Here is a 22,001-nt window from a genome sequence, read left to right on the forward strand (position 1 = left end):
TACAGGTTTCTCAAGAGGCAGGTCAGGTGGTCTGGTATTCCCATCTCTTGAAGAATTTTCCACAGTCTATTGTGATCCACACAGTCAAAGGCTTTGGCATAGTCAACAAAGCAGAAATAGATGTTTTTCTGGAACTCTCTGGCTTTTTCCATGATCCAACGGATGTTGGCAATTTGATCTCTGGTTCCTCTGCCTTTTCTAAAACCAGCTTGAACATCAGGAAGTTCACGGTTCATGTATTGCTGAAGCCTGGCTTGGAGAATTTTGAGCATTGCTTTCCTAGCGTGTGAGATGAGTGCAATAGTGCAGTAGTTTGAGCATTCTTTGGCATTGCCTTTCTTTGAGATTGGAATGAAAAGTGACCTTTTCCAGTCTTGTGGCCACTGCCATTTTCCAAATTTGCTGGCATATTGAGTGAAGCACTGTAACAGCATCATCTTTTAGGATTTGAAATACCTGTCTCCTTGGAAACCCATATTTGGGTCAAGAAGTGACAGTTAGAACCCTGTATGGAACAACTGATTGGTTCAGGATTGAGAAAGGAATACAACAAGGCTGCCTATTGTCAACCTATTTATTTAACCTATACACTGAGAATATCATAAGAAACACTGTGCTGGATGGGTTACAAGCTGGAATCAAGATAGGCTGGAGAAACACCAACAACCTCAGGTATGTGGATGATACTACTCTAATGGCAAATAGTGAAGAGGAAATAAGAGCCACTTGATGAGAATGAAGGAGAGTGAAAGAGCAGGCTTAAAACTATATACTAAAAGAACTAAGATCATGGCATCTGGCTCCATTACTTCATGGCAAACAGAAGGGGAAAAGATGGAAGCAGTGACAGATTTTGTCTTCTTAGGCCCCAAAATCTCTGTGGAAGGTGACTGCAACCACAAAATCAGAAACTGATTGCTTCTTGGGGGGAAAGCTATGACAAACCTAGACGGTGTGTTGAAAAGCAGAGACATTACTCTGTTGTGGTCTTCCCAGAGGTCACATATGGCTGTGAGAGCTGGACTGTAAAGAAGGCAGAGCATCATAGAATCCATGCTTTTGATGCCTGAGGTGCTGGAAAAGACTCCTGAGAGTCAGCAGGAAGATCAAACCAGCAAGGAGATCAAACCCCTTGGATAGCAAAGATATCAAACCAGTTAATCTTAAGGGAAATCAACCCTGAATACTCATTGGAAGGACTGATCCTGAAGCTGAGGCTCCAGTATTTTGGTCACCTGATGCGAACAGCTGACTCAGTGGAAAAGTCCTTGATGCTGGGAAAAATTGAGGGCAGTAGAAGAGGATGTCAGAGGATGAGATGGCTGGATGGCATTACCCATGCAATGATCATAAATTTGGGCAAACTTCAGGAGATGATGAGGGACAGAGAAGCCTGTCATGCTATAGTCCATGAAGTCACAAAGAGACAAATAGGACTGAGTGACTCGATAACAATGAGATATAGTCACAAGCTAATATGATCTTACTTTGCAAAAATGAAATTGCAGTATCTGAACTGATCAAGGATAACCTGAAAGTAACACAGTAAACTTGAAGAGAATCAGAGAAGGGAACCAAGAAGATTAAAGAAATGAAAACCTTGGCATGAGGAGGAAGATTGGAAAATCTAGAAATGACTGGCCTATAGATAGTTTGAAAGTGGATAAGGACATAATAGCTACCCTTACATATCTGAAAGCTGTTGGGAAAAGAAGACTAGTCATTAATCATTTGATTAAATGGTGGAAAATTCTAAAAGAGATTGGAATATCAGACCACCTGACCTGACTCTTGAGAAACCTATATGCAGGTCAGCAAGCAACCGTTAAAACTGGACATGGAACAACAGACTGGTTCCAAATAGGAAAAGGAGTACATCAAGGCTGCATATTGTCACTGTGCTTATTTAACTTATATGCAGAATACATCATGAGAAACACTGGGCTGGATGAAACACAAGCTGGAATCAAGATTGCCGGAAGAAACATCAATAACCTCAGATATGCACATAATACCACCCTTACGGCAGAAAGTGAAGAAGAACTAAAGAGCCTCTTGATGAAAGTGAAAGAGGAGAGTGAAAAGGTTGGCTTAAAGCTCAACATTCAGAAAACTAAGATCATGGCATCTGGTCCCATCACTTCATGGCAAATAGAAGGAGAAACAACAGTGGAAACAGTGGCAGATGTTATTTTTGGGGGCTTCAAAATCACTCCAAGGTGGTAATTGCAGCCATGAAATTAAAAGACACTTAGTCCTTGGAACAAAAGTTATGACCAACCTAGACAGCATATTAAAAAGCAGAGACATTACTTTGCCAACAAAGGTCTGTCTAGTCAAGGCTATGGTTTTTCCAGTGGTCATGTATGGATGTGAGAGTTGGACTGTGAAGAAAGCTGAGTGCCAAAGAATTGATGCTTTTGAACTGTCATATTGGAGAAGACTTCAGAGTCCCTTGGACTGCAAGGAGGTCCAACAAGTCCATCCTAAAGGAAACCAATCCTGAATGTTCATTGGAAGGACTGATGTTGAAGCTGAAATTCCAATACTTTGGCCATCTGATGCGAAGAGCTGACTCATTTGAAAAGACCCTGATGCTGGGAAAGATTGAAGGTAGGAGGAGAGGGGATGACAGAGGATGAGATGGTTGGATGGCATCACCGACTCAATGGACATGAGTTTGAGTAAATTACGGAAGTTCGTGTTGGACAGGGAGGCCTGGCGTGCTGCAGTCCATGGGGTTGCAAAGAGTTGGATACGACTGAGAGACTGAACTGAACTGAATTAAGGTTGCTACCAATGAATGTAAATCTATACACAGTTTAGTACATTTTGAGTCAAAGCAAGGAAAATTATATGTGATTCAAATCTTTAATTATGTGCTTATGGCTGCACTATTCTGCTCAATATAGACATCTGTTGAAGTTACTATATGCATGTTGGCCTGGCAGGGCATCCTGCCCCACAACAGTGTTTGATGGACACCACCTGGGCATTCCTTATGTGACTCTTCTTCTTCTTTGTTTTGAAATGATAGATCCATTTTGGATGTGCTAATTCTTTCAATTTAGCTTATTGGCAATTCCTATGTCATATTGGGCTCAGATCCCATCCATTTAAATAGACTTGATATTTGTCACTTTGTTTTAAGAAGAGTAACTCTGTTTTCAACTTTGAGATTTTTCAAAGAATCTTTAACTCTTTTTTTTTTTCTATTTCACATATACACCTGAGCTTCAATGGTCCTTAAACCCACACATTTCGTCTTCATTTTTATATGAAATGGCACCTATATCAGCACATCCAACCATCATATAATCCTCACAGCCTAAGCCCAATTAGTTGACGCTTTTGTTAATGAAGACAGGCTTTCTCTGGGTGCATCCAATTGGCATTTGGCTTTTAATTGAGGTATACTCAGGACAAAGTTAAAAGTTTGTCAAAAGTATCAAGAAAAAGCCACAGACTGGGAGAAAGTATTTGCAAAAGATATACTTGGTATAGCACTGGTATCCAAAATATATTTAAAAACTCTTAACACTCAACAACTAGAAAACAAACAATTTAAAAATGTGCCAAAGACCTTAGCAGGCACCTCACCAAAGAAGATATTCAGATCACAAACAAGCATATAAAAATGCTCCACATATCATCAGGGAAATACACATTAAAACCACAAGATACCACGATAAACCTATCAAAATGGCCAAAATCTAGAACACTGACAACATTAAATGCTCATAAGAATGTGGGGCAACAAGAACTCATTCATTCTTAGCTGGAATGCAGAATGGCACAGCCACTTTAGAACAGTTTGGTGGTTAATTACAAAACTAAACATACTCTTACCATATGATCCAGCAATTGCTCTCCTTAATATTTACCCAAAGAGTATGACAACTTATGTTCACACCTAAGCCCATACACCGATGTTCATAGCAGCTTTATTCATAACTACCAAAACTTGGAAGCAACCAACATGTGCTTCAATAGGTTAATGAATAAACTGCCATATATCAGATAATAAAATACTATTTAGCACTAAAAAGAAATGAGCTACCAAAGCCATCAAAAGACATGGAGGAACCTTGAATGTATAATACCAAGTGAAAAGAACTAATCTGAAAAGCTACATACTATATGATTCCTACTACATGACATTATGAAAAAGGCATAATTATGGAGACAGTAAAGATATCAGTGGTTTCCAGGGGTTGGGGTTAGGGGAAGGATGAATAGGTGGAGCACAGAGGATTTTCAGGGCACTGAAACTTCTCTGTGTGATATTATAGTGATAGTTGCATGTCATTACACATCTGTCCAAGCCATAGGATGTACACCACCAACAGTGAGCCCTAATGTAAACTATGAATTTTGGGTGATTATAATGTGTTAATGTAGGTCTATCAATTGTAACAAATGTACCTCTTTGAAGAGCGATGCTGATATGGGAGTGGGTATATGGAAATCTCTGTACCTTTCTCTTATTTTTGTTGTGAACTTAAAAGCCTCTTTTGTTAAAAAAAAAGTCTTTAAAAATCTGAAAAAAATATTATAAGCTACTGACTTATTAAAATATTATAGGCTACTGACTCAATGGACATGAATTTGAGCAAACTCCAGGAGACAGTGAAGAACAGGGAAGCCTGGCGTGCTGCAGTCCATGGAGTTACAAAGAGTTGGACATGATTTAGTGACTGAATAACAATACAACACCCTATAAAAAGCTGATCCCAATGTGTCATTATTCAGGAGTATTTCCAGACAGAATGTTAAAAATTCACCAGTATTTAAGATGATGTTTTATACTGGACATGGTACAGTGAATAAATAGATTTGCAATTTCTGGAGGGTCAAGCTGGGTCAGATTGATTTTTTTCCTCTTGCAGTATGTTTGTCTGGAAAGCAAGACATGCTATATCTCGTTTTGCTAATGATTTTTTCCATTACCTAATTGGCCTGTAATTGGCCTGCTGTTTATTAGGGGATGTATAATATGAGATAGTCTCAAGTTGTGAATTTCTACCTAAGAACTAACATACCTACTGACTCTGGGTTCTCCTCATATAGCTAGAGAACTGATTCTCAATTTTATCAAATCATTTAAAGAGAATATGAAGTGTCACTTGACAAACGGTTAGTCTCTTAGATATAGGGGATTTAGCTATATGTTTAGGTTAGGGGATTTAGCTATATGTTTATACAGGGGATTTAAGTATATGTCCAAATAACATCTACTTAAAATGCCAAAACTATGAATTTTAATCTTAGCAACATAAAATATTCAGGCATGTGAATGCATGGATATTATTTTAGTCATACAAGGGATCCACTATAAAGAGAAAATAACACATGAGACAATAGTTTTGTGCTGTGCTTAGTCACTCACTCGTGTCCAACTCTTTGCAACCCCATGGACTGTAGACTGCAAGGCTCCTCTGTCTATGGGGATTCTCCAGGCAAGAATCTGGAGTGGGTTGCCCTGCCCTCCTCCAGGGGATCTTTCTAACCTAGGGATTGAACCCAGGTCTCCTGCACTGCAGATGGATTCTTTACTATCTGAGCCACTAAGGAAGCCCAGGTGAGACAGTAGTGAGAGTATGTCAAATAACATGTTAAATTGTGAAGTTCAGTTCCAGGAGAACTGAGTTAGAATCTTGTCTTCACTCTATTTTATTAGCTGGATAATCTTGTATAAGATGCTTAAGTTTCATTGCCATTGCCTATAGAATAAGAATAAAAAGTAGTATTTCTATCATATTTTGTATCAATAAAATGTCAGTGATGTTGCTCTAAAAAAGTTGTGGAAATTGTTCATTTGAGTAGCAGTCTTGTTGCTGCCCCTTCTTAATATCTCTTCACTAAGGTGTTTACTGGATGGAACAAGATGTTGACTGTTTTCAAGTTTCAGACATGGAGGCAATCCCCTAAAATGAGAATAGTAGGCCTCCCATTCTAAAAATTGTCTCCAAAAACCCTTGCAGATCATACTAAGAGGTGGCCAAGATATGTGAAGGGTTTTCTACATCATCCCACCCCTAACCCACTTAAAACCAAATTAAATAGGGGTAGGGCTGCCAGATATAACTCAGGACATTCATTAAACTTGAATTTAAAATAATGAATCATTTATTTAGCATAAACATGTTCCAAATATTTCACAAAGGACAAATATTGGATGGAGTGTACCAATCCTAAAAAATTATTCATTGGTTATCTGAAACTTAAATTTAACTAGGCATCCTACATTTTTATTTGTCAGATCCAGCAACTCTAATAAAAGCCATTTATTCTCTTGATATATACTGCTGACCCTGCCCTCAAGCATGTCTAAACCTTAGTTATGCTGATTTATCCATGAGAAAATGTCTATAATACTCCTGCATTGCAAACCATAGTAGAAACAAACTTTCATTCTTTAGCTGAAAAAAAAAAAGAGAGAGAGATGACAAAACTAGCCCCTCCATTTATTTGAAAAAGTCAAGAAGAATAATTCGAGAAGTTGTCAGCTTAGAGGACAATGCATTCTTGGAGCACCTACATCTTGTAGCCACCAGATCATTTGAAGGGAGAGCTAAGGGAGCCACTTAAATTTGTATGCATGGTTAGAAAAAAGGGAGAGAGGCTTGCATCTTCTCTCCAGGTGGCCTTCTGTGTATGAAGAGGATTTGCTGATGTGAACAAAGGGAAAAGGAATTGGCAAGAGATGAGAATGGAAATATTGCCTCAGCTACACCACTGTCTGGCCTAAGAGAGTTCTATGAGATTCTTCCTTTTGGACCCTGTGGGAGCAAGCTGGGCTTGAAACGTCTGGCTAGGATGTTGACCAAGTGCTGGAAGAAGTGACACCAGTCGCAAGAAGGCTGAGGTGAGTTGTACCAGGTGCTAATAAAGAGAGAAGATCTGAGGAAATCATGGCAGAGAGAAACTTGCCAACAAGAAGGTATGAGGCAGGGACTGAGCCTTGTGGTGTCCAGATTTATCAATACACCACTTACATTTGCTTTCCATGAGATTCTTATCTGCAGTCACAACAGGATCACAATAATAGTGAAAAACAATAATCTGTGGCTTAGCACCTCCCACTGAAGTCACTGGAGCCCTCGTTCCCCAAGTACTTCCTATTAATGAAAGAAGTACCTGTGTTTTCTTGTCAAGTTCTTCTATTCTGCTGATCTCCAGTATTGTTATTTCTGCTCTCACACTCTCAGCAATGGCCAGGATATTCTCAGGTATTATCTTCTGCTATTTTCTTCCTTTTTAAAAAATCTTTTTAAAATTGAAGTATAGTTGATTTACAATATTGTGTCGGTTTCAAGTGTACAGCATAGTGATTCAGTTATGCATATACATGTATCCATTCTTTTTCAGATTCTTTTCTCATCTAGATTATTACAGAATATTAAGTAGAATTTCCTATGCTATACAGTATAGTATGTGTATTAATCCCATCCTCTTCTGCTATTTTAAAATGGTTTAGTTCCAGTTGTCCTTCAGTCTTGCATAAAGAAGAAGTCTTGTGCAAGACTTGCGCTTTATTTTCTTGGGCTTCAAAATCACTGCAGGTAGTGACTGCTTGCTCTTTGGAAGAAAAGCTATGACCAACCTAGACAGCATATTAAAAAACAGAGACATTATTTGCCAACAAAAGTTCATAGAGTCAAAGCCATAGTTTCTCAGTGGTCATGTATGAACATGACAGTTGGACCATAAAGAAAGCTGAGAGCCAAAGAATTGATGCTTTTGAACTGTGGCGTTGGAGAAGACTCTTGAGAGTCCCTTGGACAGCAAGGAGATCAAACCAGTCAATTCTAAAGGAAATCAGTCCTGAATATTCACTGGAAGGATTGATGCTGAAGCTGAAACTCCAAAATTTTGACCACCTGATGAGAAGGACTGACATTGGAAAAGAACATGATGCTAGGAAAGATTGAAGGCAGGAGGAGAAGGGGATTACAGAGGATGTGGTGGTTTGATGGCATCACCGACTCGATGGCCATGAGCTTGAGAAAGCTCTGGGAGATGGTGATGGACAGGGAGGCCTGGCGTGCTACAGTTCATGGGTTTGCAAAGAGTCAGACATGACTAAACGACTGTACTGAACTGAACTTGCAATTGGAAATGGGGAAATACTCTCTTTTCTCTCTTGCTTTGCTCCTTGCTCATCTCTGGTGGCTTGATCTTCCATGGTACTCAATGTTTATAATCATTTTCCTTTAAGATGATGTTACTGGAATGCAAAAGTAGGAAGTCAGGAGATACCTGGAATAACAGGCAAATTTGGCCTTGGAGTACAAAATGAAGCAAGTCAAAGGCTAACAAAGTTTTGCCAAGAGAATGCACTGGTCATAGCAAACACCCTCTTTCAACAGCACAAGGGAAGACTCTACACATGGACCTCACCAGATGGTCAACACCAAAATCAGACTGATTATATTCTTTGCAGCCAAAGATGGAGAAGCTCTGTACAGTCAGCAAAAACAAGACCGGGGGCTGACTGTGGTTCAGACCACGAATTCCTTATTGCCAAATTCAGATTTAAATTGAAGAAAGTAGGGACAACCACTAGACCATTCAGGTATGACCTAAATCAAATCGCTTACAACCATACAGTGGAAGTGAGGAATAGATTCAAGGGATTAGATCTGATAGACGGAGTGCCTGAAGAACTATGGGCAGAGATTCGTGACATTGTACAGGAGGCAGAGATCAAGACCATCCCCAGGGAAAAGAAATGCAAAGAGGCAAAATGGTTGTCTGAGGAGGACTTACAAATAGCTGAGAATAGAAGAGAAGCTAAAGGCAAATGAGAAAATGAAAGATATACCCATTTGAATTCCAGTCAAAGAGTTCCAAAGAATAGCAAGGAGAGATAAGAAAGCCTTCCTCAGTGATCAAAAGAAATAGAGGAAAACAGAATAGGAAAGACTAGAGAACTCTTCAAGAAAATTAGAGATACCCAGAAAACATTTCATGCAAAGATGGGCTCGATAAAGGACACAAAAGGTATGGACCTAACAGAAGCAGAAGATATTAAGAAGAGGTGACAAGAATACACAGAAGAACTGTACAAAAAAGATCTTCATGACCCAGATAACCATGATGGTGTGATCACTCACCTAGAGCCACACATCTTGGAATTCGAAGTCAAGTGGGCCTTAGGAAGCACCACTATGAACAAAGCTAGTGGAGGTGATAGAATTTCACTTGAGCTATTTCAAATCCTAAAAGATGATGTTGTTACAGTGCTGCACTAAATATGCCAGCAAATTTGGAAACTCAGCAGTGGCCACAGGACTGGAAAAGGTCAGTTTTCATTTCAATCCCAAAGAAAGGCAATGCCAAAGAATGCTCAAACTACTGCACTATTGCACTCATCTTACATGCTAGCAAAGTAATGCTCAAAATTCTCCAAGTCAGACTTCAATAGTACATGAACCATGAATTTCCAGATGTTCAAGCTGGATTTAGAAAAGCCAGGGGAACCAGAGATTGCCAACATCTATTGGATCATCAAAAAAAGAAAAGAGTACCAGAAAAACATCTATTTCTGCTTTATTGACTATGCCAACACCTTTGACTGTGTGGACCACACCAAACTGTGGAAAATTCTGAAAGAAAGGGGAATACCAGACCACCTGACCTGCCTCCTGAGAAATCTGTATGCAGGTCAAGAAGCAACAGTTAGAACTGGATATGGAACAATAGACTAGTTCCAAATTGGGAAAGGAGTAAGTCAAGGCTGTATATTGTTACCTTGCTTCTTTAACTTTTATGAAATATAAATCATGAAAAATGCCAGGCTGGATGAAGCACAAGCTGAAATCAAGATTTCCGGGAGAAATATCAATAACCTCAAATATGCAGATGACACCACCCTTATGGCAGAAACATAGAAGAACTAAAGAGCCCCTTAATGAAAGTGAAAGAGGAGAGTGAAAAAATCGGCTTAAAACTCAACGTTCAGAAAACTAAGATCATGGCATCCCATACCATCACTTCGTAGCAAATAGTTGGGGAAACATTGGAAACAGTGAAAGGCTTTATTTTTTGGGACTCCAAATCACTGCAGATGGTGACTTCAGCCATGAGATTAAAAGATGCTTGTTCCTTTGAAGAAAAGCTATGACCAACCTAGACAGCATATTAAAAAGCAGAGACATTATTTGCCAAAAAAAGGTCCGTCTAGTCAAAGCTATGGTTTTTCCAATAGTCATGTATGGATATGAGAGTTGGACTATAAAGAAAGCTGATTGCCAAAGAATTGAGGCTTTTGAACTGTGGTGTTAGGGAAGACTCTGCAAGGAGATCCAACCAGTCCATCCTAAAGGAAATCAGTCCTGAATATTCACTGGAAGGACTGATGCTGTAGCTGAACTCCAATATTTTGGTGACCTGATGCAGAGAACTGACTCATTGGAAAAGACCCTGATGCTAGGAAAGATTGAAGGCGGGAGGATGGGCATGACAGAGGATGAGATGGTTGGATGGCATCACCTACTCGATGGACATGAGTTTGATTAAGCTCTCGGAGTTGGTGATGGACAGGGAGGCCTGGCGTGCTGCAGTCCATGGGGTCGCAAAGAGTCGGACATGACTAAGTGACTGAACTGAACTGAATCTGAGTGCCACCAAACCAAGGAGTACTTAAAGTCATTCATCTTCTGTGACCTCCCCACCCCAAAACTGCATTCCTGGGTCAGCTGATTAACTTCCACCTTGTCTTCTCGGGATGGCTTGTTTCCACCATCAGACCGTAAGCACCATCCACTTCATTTTTTCACTGTTTATCCAGGTGCACTGCTTGGGGTCCATTGGAAGTCTCATTCCTGGAGAGTTCAGGATGTCAGTCCTCCCGGTCATGTGTCAATCTCAGTATTTCCAAAGCTTTTTTGATACGTTGCACCTTCTTGCAAATGAGACCTGGTTGGCCTTCCTTGCCAGCTTCTGGGGCAAGGAAAACTCACTAAACTTTGCTGTGTATATTCAGTTAAAACTTTGTTTCGGTGCCCCCTAAGAGAGCTAACAATTTGTGCTAATGGAGAAAAAGTTCTGAAGAAAAGGTGGTGTGTTTATAGCATTTCAAAAATATTCTCTCAGTTTATTTTCTCTGGTGAATCATATGTTCATAACTGAGCTTTGCTGAATCATATGTTCATAAGTGAGCTTTACCATGTTGGCAAATACCAAAGCTTTGCTTTCCAACTGCTTTGAAAAATGCTTAAAGGTACAAGTTATTGCTAACAATCATATACAGTATTTTGCAAGATAATGTTATTAATAGTTCAGAGCGTAATAAAAGGGAAAGGGCCAAGCAAAAAATGTTTGACAAAAATACGGAAATTGAGCATTTGACAGGATTTGTTTTCAAGCTTTTTGTGGGGAGATTTAAAAAAATCCTAAGTACTCCAACTTTTGAGTCTTAAGTGTGCCTTAGTTAGTTTTAAGAATTTTTTTTTTTTTTTTAAATCTGGTAAATGGGAGTGTAAAGAAAGTCCCTCCCAGTTTCTGGACAAGATGAAGTCTTCCCTCTCAGATTCATGGAAGGTTATGCCATTAAACCTGTGAAAGATGCTTCCATACTAATTATTCTACTTAAAAAGCTGTCTCCAGTCCTTGAGATTTTTAAAGACAATGACAGCATTTTCAGGATTCAACCATTTTTGAGATCAAAGTCCACATCCAGGGTCAGCCTAAATTGAGCTTAGCAATCAAAGATTCACTCCCCAACTATAAATTTCACTTTCCTGTTGTAGAACCCCCAGGAGTATATCTGTCAAAAATGGAATATTTAGATTAATTGGGGCTTTGTGATAGCATCTGGCCCAGAAGGACCTAATCACCCCAGATGTATGGATTGTCCTTTGCAAGACCTTCAGGCATAGTGGTTCCAAAATCTTCTTCAATTCTTTTCACCATCTAAATGTCCTGTGCCCTTTCTTAATATTTTTTTCTTCTAGTGAAGATATGGAACAGCTGGTCCATATTTGTATAAAAATTTTAAATTTATGATTATCTTATCACTTCCATACTCTATTAAAAATGAAATCCTAATTTCTTTATTTAAAATATTCCTTAATTAAAAAATGAAATCCCAGCTCCGTATACATTTAGTAAAACTTGCTACTTATTGAACCCATGGGGAACACAGTGTTTTGAAAAATGACATTTGCTGCTTAATAGTTTCAAGTCTCTTTGAAATGAACAGTTAAGCAGAGCAGTTTGCTTGCAAGAGGACCATCTTCATGGAGACATAGGTAGATGTGAACATGTGGCCAGTTTCCAGAAACTGTATTTTCTCGGGGTGGGCTCAGAGATCTTAAATGACATTCCATTCATACTGTCATCCCCAGGCTCCCAAATTTACAAAAAAAAATACAAAGTATGACTCTGTATTTAATTAATGCTTTGGAACTGGCATTATCCCGATATAAGAGAATTAATTTAACAAACAGTGAAATACTGAAAGACCAATTAGAATAACAATAAAGTCATATCAAACACTTCTAAACTGTCACAATTTTTAATAATTTTGTCGTTGCTTCATGTATGGGTGAGATTTTAAAAGTCAAATTTTGGTTTATAATAACAATACTTTCACAGCTGTGCAAACTGGCTTTCCTCTTCTTTCTCAATTTATGACCATTCAATGAGAAGAACTTTATTTCATATCTAGAGACATTTTAATAAAAGCCTTCAGCTTTTATGTCTTTTCTTCAAATGTTTAACAGATGACCGTGTATCATTCTTGATTCTTAAAGAGACAGCTTGCTTCAGGTATATGAAAAACATGAACTTAATATAAAACAGCAATGTGTATTTCTTGGCCAGAGACTGAGGACAGAAAAAAGCTTGCAGTCATGTTAATGGTGGACTCCTGTTCTTTTAACAGAATTTTCCTGTATCTAACAATACAGTGAAAGCAGCCGTATAACTTACTGAGTGGTTCTTACATGTTGATCATGGTAATAAGTCTATACCAGTATTTCACAACCCCAAGAAATAGCTGTTGCCTTTTCTACTTACAGTTCTATTAAATCATTAAACTTCCAGAGGAAAAGTGACCTGTCCAAGGTCATTTGTTTAATAAGTTGCTGAGCTAAGATTTGAACCCAAGCTATCTGACTCCAAAGTCATGCTTTGTTAAGCCACCTGATTGCACTTCATTTCCCACTAGAGAAACATATCAGCTGTTCACTCCTTGAGGTCTTTAAAAATCTCCGCTTTTCCATTTTAAAACCACAAAGTCATGTGCAGGTAGTTTAAAAGAATGTTGAGCTCAGCCATCCTGAATGTCAAGACCTTGTCTTTTCTGGGAAGTTTAGTCTGGTCACCAGTGTTTCAGAGATGCATATTAGTTGCAGCAATTATATTTCTCCATGAACAGAGCTCAGAGAACAATACCTAAAGCTGTGTTTTTCTTTAAAAAAATGATTTATTGTATTTGTATTTATTTGGCTGCACCAGTGTTAGTTGTGGCATGCGGGATCTTTAGTCTTCACTGTGGCACGTGGAACCTTTACTTGCAACATGTGGGATTTAGGTCCCTGACCAGGGATCAACTCGAGCTCTGTGCACTGGGAGCATGGAGTCTTAGATACTAGACCGCAGGGACGTTCCTGTTTTTTCTTTTTTTATTCCTTGAAAGAAGACTGACTTTTCCACTTATTAAAAAAATGTTGAGCCTTTCCCTAATATATGCAGAATTGACCCCAGTCTATCTTATGTTGACCTTTGCTAACGAATTTCATTTGTCTTATCCCAGAAGGACCTGCTCCTTGAACAATATGAATGGTCATGATGACATATGGTCATTTAACATAACTCCAATCTGTTGGAAGATGACTTGAAGATAGGGGTGCTTCAAATTTCTTGCCTGTCTAAAACATTTCTCTTTCTTTTCCTGTGTGATTGTGTGTGTGTGTGTGTGTGTGTGTGTGTGTGTGTGTGTGTGACCAAAAGCACTTAAGTCCTGTGATTCATATCAACTGCTACTCTGGGTTAGAACCATCTTTAGCTTATCATGTCTATGGTTTGCTATCCAGAAAGTTCTTTCTCTCTTTAAATAATGTAATCAAAACAAAAATAGATAAGTTAGAAGTTATTTTATAATATCCACAGTCCTATTACTAGATACTCTGTGTATCAGGAATTATCTTCATTGCTTATAAAATTTTAAAATTTTAAAGTCCAATATATTGTATGATTAGGATTACCTGTAATTTAAATTAATGTTGAATTCACAAAATTAAAACCCCCTACTTTTTTCTAAATCTGGCAGTTCAATTTACAAATTTACTTGTTACAAATTTAAAATTTTAAATAACTAAGAAGCATAACTTTGAGGGGGGAATTGGCTAAGTGTTTAATTAACTAATTTCTCTTTAAATAGACTCATTTACAAACTTGGTTTTAAACTAAATTATTAATGTAATATATTCTTTCTTTTTAAGCACTTGAGGTACTTTACCAGATAAGTTTAAGCCTCTAATGAGCAAAACTGTCTTGAGAATTCAAATATGTCATTTCCATCTAATAAATTGTTAAATTTACAAATATAGTAAATCTAATTCTCTTAAACATTCTAATTCTGTTTACAAACTTAATCAAAAATCTTATACCTCGACCTGAAATCACAAGTCAATTACATGCTTGAAATTGGAATCACAAGGCTAATCTGTCAGACTGCCTCCTAGGGCAATTTTAAACCATTGCAAACACTTTAAATACAGAATATACACAGATTGTCCCAATGATGAAACATCTATTCTTGAACTTGACACAAAAGTATTAATACTTCATCATCTTCATAATTTATTCTAAACCATCCTGGATTTGGAAAGACACTTACTAAGGGAATAGTTTTTTCATCTCAGGTGTGGAATTGGGCTTTGCACATTCAGAGTTATTCTTTTTATCTCAAATATGGACATCTGGAACCCTTTTTAGTTGTTGCTATGAAAACAGAACTTCAAGTTACTTTCTATGCATGAGGTTGTTGTATAACCCATATTTCCTGGGTTCAAGATACGTTTTATCTAATTGGCTCAGCTGATCTGTTTAGGATACCAGCCTTATAATGCATTCACCCAGGATGTAACTACCTGCCAAAACTTTGCTCTTCATTTTCTAAATTTCTTGATTAAATTATGAATCCTTCTTGCCTCTTTGGCCCACAATACCTATAGATATTTTAATAACATTTATTGGATTCTGCTTATTTCGTATCTGCATATCTGATTCTAAACATAGCCGTAAAGACATATTCATGACAGACACATTTTGGAGGGAATACATTGCAAACTGGAAACTAGTTTTAGTAAATTCTTGCTCAAAAATTAATATAGAAGATCATAGAATACTCCTTTACTTTATCTGTGTCAAATCGACAAATTATAGTTTTTCTTTTCAATGAGTTTGTGAAACTATAAGAAAGAGAAATTTTCTAAGAAGCATTTCCAGATACAGCAAAAGTAACAAGAAAAGGTAGATAAATTATACTTCATCAAAATTAAAAATTTTGTGCATCAGAGAATACTATAAAGAAAGTAAAGATACAGTCTTATAGAATGGAAGAAAATATTTGCAAATCATACATCTGATAAGGGCCTAGTACCCAAAATATATAAAGAATTCTTACAACTCCACAAGAAAAAGATAAAAATACACTTAAAAATGGGCAAAGGACTTGAATAGACATTTCTCCAAAGATGGTACACAAATGTCCAACAAGCACATGAAAAGATATTCCGCATCATTAGAATGAAGGAAATGCAAATCATTAAAGAAGCATACCCATCAGAATATCTACAATTAAAAAAATACAGAAAACAATAAATGTTGAAAAAGATGTGGAGAAATTGGAACACTTGTATTTTGCTAGTAGGTAAGTAAAATGATATAGTCACTGTGGAAAATAATTTGGCAATTCCTCAAAAAATTAAATTTAGAATTACCATATGACCTAGCAATTCTACTCCTAGATATATATCTAAAATAGATATTCAAACAAAAACTTGTACCTGAATGTTCACAGCAGCATTATTCATGATAGCCAAAGGATGGAAACAAGTATCCATCTACTAAAAAATGAATAAACAAAAAGTGGTAAATCCAAACAATGGAGTATTATTCACTCATAAAAAGAAATGAAGTACTGTTCTATACTACAAAACTGGTGAACCTTGAATATATGCCAAGTGACTGAAGAGGTCAAAAGACAAAAGAGGTCACTTATGGTAAAATTCTACTTATATGAAATGTTCAGAATCCATAGGAACAGAAAATGGGTGGTTGGTTTTCAAGAACATGGTTAAGAGGTTTCCTTTGGGTTATGAAAATGTTCTAGAAGTTGGTAGAGGTGATGGTTGAACAATGTTTTGATTGTGTCAAATGATGCTGAATTATACACATTAAGATGATGAATTTATGTTGTATGAATTTTTAACTCAATTAAAAATTTAAAAAAATGAAGAAACTTTTTCAACAAAGTCCCATTTTTTACTCTACTAAGGATGATATTAAGAATCAGATGATTGCCTGCATTCTTTCTCATAACTTTTCTGGTGAAATTTCGTCACAAAGACGGAAGTTCTCTGTGTAAGAGGTGAACAAAATAGAAACAATGTGCTCCCAGCTATGTAGGAGCAAAGTTTCCTGACCCTTCTTATGAGATGACTGACAATGATGACACCAATTATGACTTTTCTTTATGGGGCCACCAAGAAGCCAGCTTTCTCTATTAAACAGAAACTTTACTAAGCTTCAAGATTTAATTATCCAAGACTGAGATCAATAAAATTTTCACAGTATTCTGTATATGACCCACCATCCTCCTTTTTCAGTTTTAACATCTGTAAATCATCTTCTGTAAATGAAATGGCTCAATTCTTGTAGTATGTTGCTCTAGGAACATTTATAATAAAAACTTGCTGCTACTGCTGCTAAGTCGCTTCAGTCGTATCCGACTGTGTGTGACCCCAGAGACGGCAGCCCACCAGGCTCCCCCATCTCTGGGATTCTCCGGGCAAGAACACTGGAGTGGGTTGCCATTTTACAATGCATATAATCTGTGGAACAAGCTTACAAAATAAGTGGCATTATTTTCATTTGATAGGAAGGAGATCGAGGGACAGAGAGATGAAGTGAATTGGCCAAGTATGCTTAGCTACTAAGAGGTGGAGCTGGCAGTCAAATTCAATCTCACTCTAAAGCCCAGAGTTTTGAACTAATGCTTTTCTATCTACCTCTCTTAGAATCAGTTTATCAAACCTAGTATGTTCTAGGTGAAGAAAGATGTTGCAAAGGAAGTTTGTGCTCTTTAAATCCATGTGCTTCTTTGTAATTCCCAGCTCTCTTTGCAGTTGTGTTGATGTCACGTGACTAATTCTGGTCTATTAATTGGGAGTAGAAGTAACTCGTGTCACTTCCAAACCAAGGCAATTAAGAACAAGAGTGTTTTTCTTGCTCTTTCTCACTCATTGGCTAGGCTAAAAAGGAAAAACTTTGAGATGGTGATAGATGAAGATGAAAGCAGTCTGGACCCCTGAGTCACTGTTAGAGGAAAGTTATCCCCCTGCCCTCAAAAAAAGCAACCAGATCCACATTAGATTTTGACATGAAGGAGAAATAAACCTTTACTGTGTTAAGCCATGAGTTAATTTGCTACCTGATGTGAAGAGCTGACTCTTTGGAAAAGACCCTGATGCTGGGAAAGAGTGAAGGCATGAGGAGAAGGGGATGACAGAGGATGAGATGGTTGGATGGGATCACCAACTCAATGGACACGAGTTAGAGCAAACTTCGGGAGATAGTGAAGGACAGGGAAGCCTGGCATGCTGCAGTCCTTCAGGTCACAAAGAGTCGGACATGACTTAGCGGCTGAACAGCAACAAATATACTACCAGAGCATATCCTAGTCTCTTCTACCTATCTCAGGATTGTCATATGATAAATGACCTAAAGTCTTGATTCAAGGAACAGGATTTTTCTAAAGGCTTTCTGGTGTCTCCTTAGTGATTGTTAAGGGCTGAATTGTGTCTCCCTCCCAAGTTCATATATTGAACTCAAGTACCTCCAAATGTGACCTTATTTGGAAATAGTGTTGTTATAGACATAATTAGTTAATATGGGGTCAATAGCATGAGCTCTAATCCTAGATGACTGATGTCCTTATCAAAAGGAAAATCTGGACAGAGAGGCACTCACACCAGAAAAATGTGTGAAGATGAAAGTATAGATCGACGAGCCAAGGAGGGCCAAATGTTGCCAGTCAACTACCAGAAGCTAGAATTGTTGTTACTATTGAGTCCCCAAGTCATGTCTAACTCTTTGTGACCCCATGGGCTGCAGAACATCAGGCTCCTCTGTCTTTCACTATCTCCCAGAGTTTGCTCACATTCATGTCTATTGAGTTGGTGATGCTATGTAACCATGTCATCCTCTGCTGTCCCCTTCTCCTTTTGCCTTCAATCTTTCCCAGATCAGGGTCTTTTCCAATGACTTGGCTATTCACATAAGGTGGCCAAAGTATTGGAGCTTCAGCTTCAGCATCAGTCCTTCCAATGAATATTCAGAGTTGGTTTCCTTTAGGATTGACTGGTTTGATCTCCTTGCAAGAGATCAAATTCAAGAAAGCCCTTAAGGGGCTCTCAAGAGTCGAGAAGCTAGGAGAGAGGCACTAAACAGATTTCTTCTCACCATCCTCAGGCAAAACAAACCCTGTTGGCATCTTGATTTTGGACTTCTAGCCTCCAGAAATGTGAGACAATAAATTTCTATTGTTTTAAACCTATTCTATTGTGTTTCACAGTCTGTGAAACTTTTTATGGCAGCCCTCATAAACTAACATAGTGATTCCCATAAGCTCCATCTCAGTGGAACTGCAGTTGGGATGCATTCAGATCTGGGCAGACCAACCAGCATGGGAACAAGGCACACTCAAAGCTGTGATTCTCCACTAACTCCATTAAGAACTGCCACAAGCCTGTTAAGAATCCTTTGGGACACTGGATAAAATGGTCCAGATGAAAAAATAAGTTTGTTTTAAAAGAAAATCTCTTTAAAAACAAACAGGGAAAGGATCATAGGGTGGAAAAAAAAAGTTCAAACAGTTATAGGAAGTGTATTACAAATACATGGCATGGATAGAGCTTGAGGCCAAGCAAGACAATTTTAAGGTCTGAAATTGAAATTTCTCACTAATAAATTTTTTACCCAGTGACAAAGGGCAGTCTTGAAAGGGAGATCTCGCTAACCTTTGGGAGCTTGTTCAGACACTGATAGCAAACTCAATCTTCCTGGGCCAGGCAGAGGTCAAGTCCCAAATAGAATCCTTTTTTCTTTTTTTTTTTCTTTCTGCCTGTGGATTCTGGCAACTGTCCTGCTTGCTTGAACTACTCTCTGCCTCCTAAGTGGGATACTTGAGGCTGGTGCCCTCATGTCAGCAACTCCTGCTGAAAAAAAAGGAACAAACCTTCTTGTATTCCAGCCTCAGAAAGTAAATATTTTCGTGCAACAGTATCCTTATTCAAGAGGTCCATCTGATCATGAAAAGCCCAGCCCTATACACCTGGGCCTAAAAATTGCCAGAAGAATATTTTTTTTTCTCTGAGCAAAAACTATAAAGATGGTTAACAAATCCAGATGACCCCAAGTGATATGCCTTGAATCCGACCTGAGCAATCCACCTTGTGTGCAATTTACAATCTTTATTATTTTCCTTTCACCTAACTTAAGTAGAAGTAGCTTAAGGGCTAGGAATCATGGCTGGTCCAGCTATTTATTTACATAGGTGACTTTTATTCTCCAAAGAGAGAGTTTGGAAAAGTGACTGTGCTTTACCTGCTACCACTTAGATTCCCTGTCTATGCCTTTCTTCATATATCTTCCAGCAAGATTTGTTTAGTAAAAGCTGCAAATAAGTAAGATATAGATTGCAGGGGGCTGTTACAAACCAATGGCTAGCTCCTCATGGCAGGGACTTGCAGGAAGCATGATGCAATATAATTGCTGACTGGGATCAAAGGGGAAGGGAAATCATTTGAACAGGACTTTGGTTCCTGCTCCAGGAAGTACAAGACTCCTTGCTTACCTCTCCCCACCCTCCACTGTGTGCTTCCTTGTGCTAAAGGGGGAAAATTTTGAGAAATGGAAATAGTTGCCTCTGTGGGAGTACACTAGGTCTCTTAGTTCAGGAAATACTTGCTAAAATATTGGGTTGGCCAAAAAGTTCATTTGGATTTTTCCATATGATGTTCTGGAAAAACCTGAAAAAACGTTTTGGTCAACCCAATAGCAATCCTCACCCTTCCGTCAATCAACAACCACTTAATGAGCACGTGTGTTTCATTCAATTCAGTTATTTGTGTAAAGCGATGACAGGGGCTGTAGAGATATAAACTTGAAGCAAATAGAGTCCTGACCTCAGAACTTTCATAAAGAAAGAAGGAAAGATCAACATACAGGTAACTAATGCAAGACGTACTGTGATGAGTATCCTAATCCAGTTCAATTTTATTTAACAAATGGTATTAGATATTGGAAAGACAAAGATAATGGAAAGACAAAAATAAAAAGAATAAAACTATGGCAAATTTATTTGCATGGGGCTTTGGCTAAAGGATGGGTCTTTGGCTGATGCAAATGGGCATTCCAGGGTGGAAAGGGGGGATGAGGCTGCTAAGTTGGACACAGACTATTGAAGGAGTGATGAGATGAGGAGGGTGGAACCTAGGACACAGGTGGTAAGGAAGGTGGTGGGGAATGTGACTGAGTACCAGGCACATGTTGGAGGTGATTTCCAAGAGTGACACAGAGATCTCTGCTCTGAAACTAGAGCCTTCAGCTTATAGAATTTGAGGGACTTTTTCTAAGAAAAAATTATAGGAAATTATGAATGCAAAATTCCGTATGTAAAATAAAAGATTATTTTACAATAAGAAAAAAATCCATCAAACTATTGGAATCTTGACGGTGAGATCTCTACTCTCTGAGATGTCTTTAAGCATTTTATCAGAACTGCCTACATGGAAATGTTCATGACTGCAACCTGGCTTCCTCCCTCCTCAGTAGGATGCTCTGTATCTCCTAGCATGTTCACCACTCCCGGGAGCCTGTTCTAATAAAGGGCCCTGGAGATTAAACCTCTTTAGTGTCACAGTAAATCTACCTATGCTGAATCTCCAAATTTTGCTGATTCCTCAGTAAAAAGTTTGAGTGTGAACCCTGACTGTGGCATGGGAACTGGGTACCATGATTAGTCCCCTCTAAGTCAGGTGCTTCCTCTGAGAAGAGCGTCTTTCCCTCATTCCAAGACACATGGTTAGAATAGGAAAGCAACAGCTCCTTAATAGAATGGAAATGAATAGAAGTTTGTGGTATGCAAAAAACAACTATGGTAAAGTTGTAAAAAAAGATAGTGGAGAAGGGAGAGCCTCTATGTGGGAGGCCCAGCTGGGAGACTGTAGGTCTGAAGAACTAAAGTCTTGGACAAGGCTGATGACGTTGGGAATATAAGTGAAGGACCAGCCATGATTACTGTTACAAAGAAGGATTTAAGAAAACTTGGACCTTACAACATTCACCAGCATTATTACATCTATTACAACTTTGCACATCACCAAACACCAGTCACTATGCCATTCACTATTTAAGTACAGATCCTGCTGTTTTGAGTTTTATTTCTTTTCCATTTGGTGACCTCCAAGTGAGCCATGAATATATCTGTGACCTGTTCCAAATCCCATACACATACGTCTGCTCACCAATTTTCAGGCTAAAGGTGTTTTCCTTTCTTTTTTTCAATGAGGTCACCACACATACCATCCTTGTACATCAAGATGGCAGAAAACTGTGGCTTGATTACTCCAAATGATCTCCTAGTTCAATCTTGGTCTTTCTTTGCAACGGTAATATTATTATTTCTAGTATAATGAATACTAGTCTCTGGCCTCCTTATAAGTAACAGTCAGGTCAGCTTCTATATGCAATGGCTCCCATGC

This window comes from Bos indicus, chromosome 3, assembly GCF_029378745.1.
Source record: "Bos indicus isolate NIAB-ARS_2022 breed Sahiwal x Tharparkar chromosome 3, NIAB-ARS_B.indTharparkar_mat_pri_1.0, whole genome shotgun sequence".
Taxonomy (NCBI): domain Eukaryota; kingdom Metazoa; phylum Chordata; class Mammalia; order Artiodactyla; family Bovidae; genus Bos; species Bos indicus.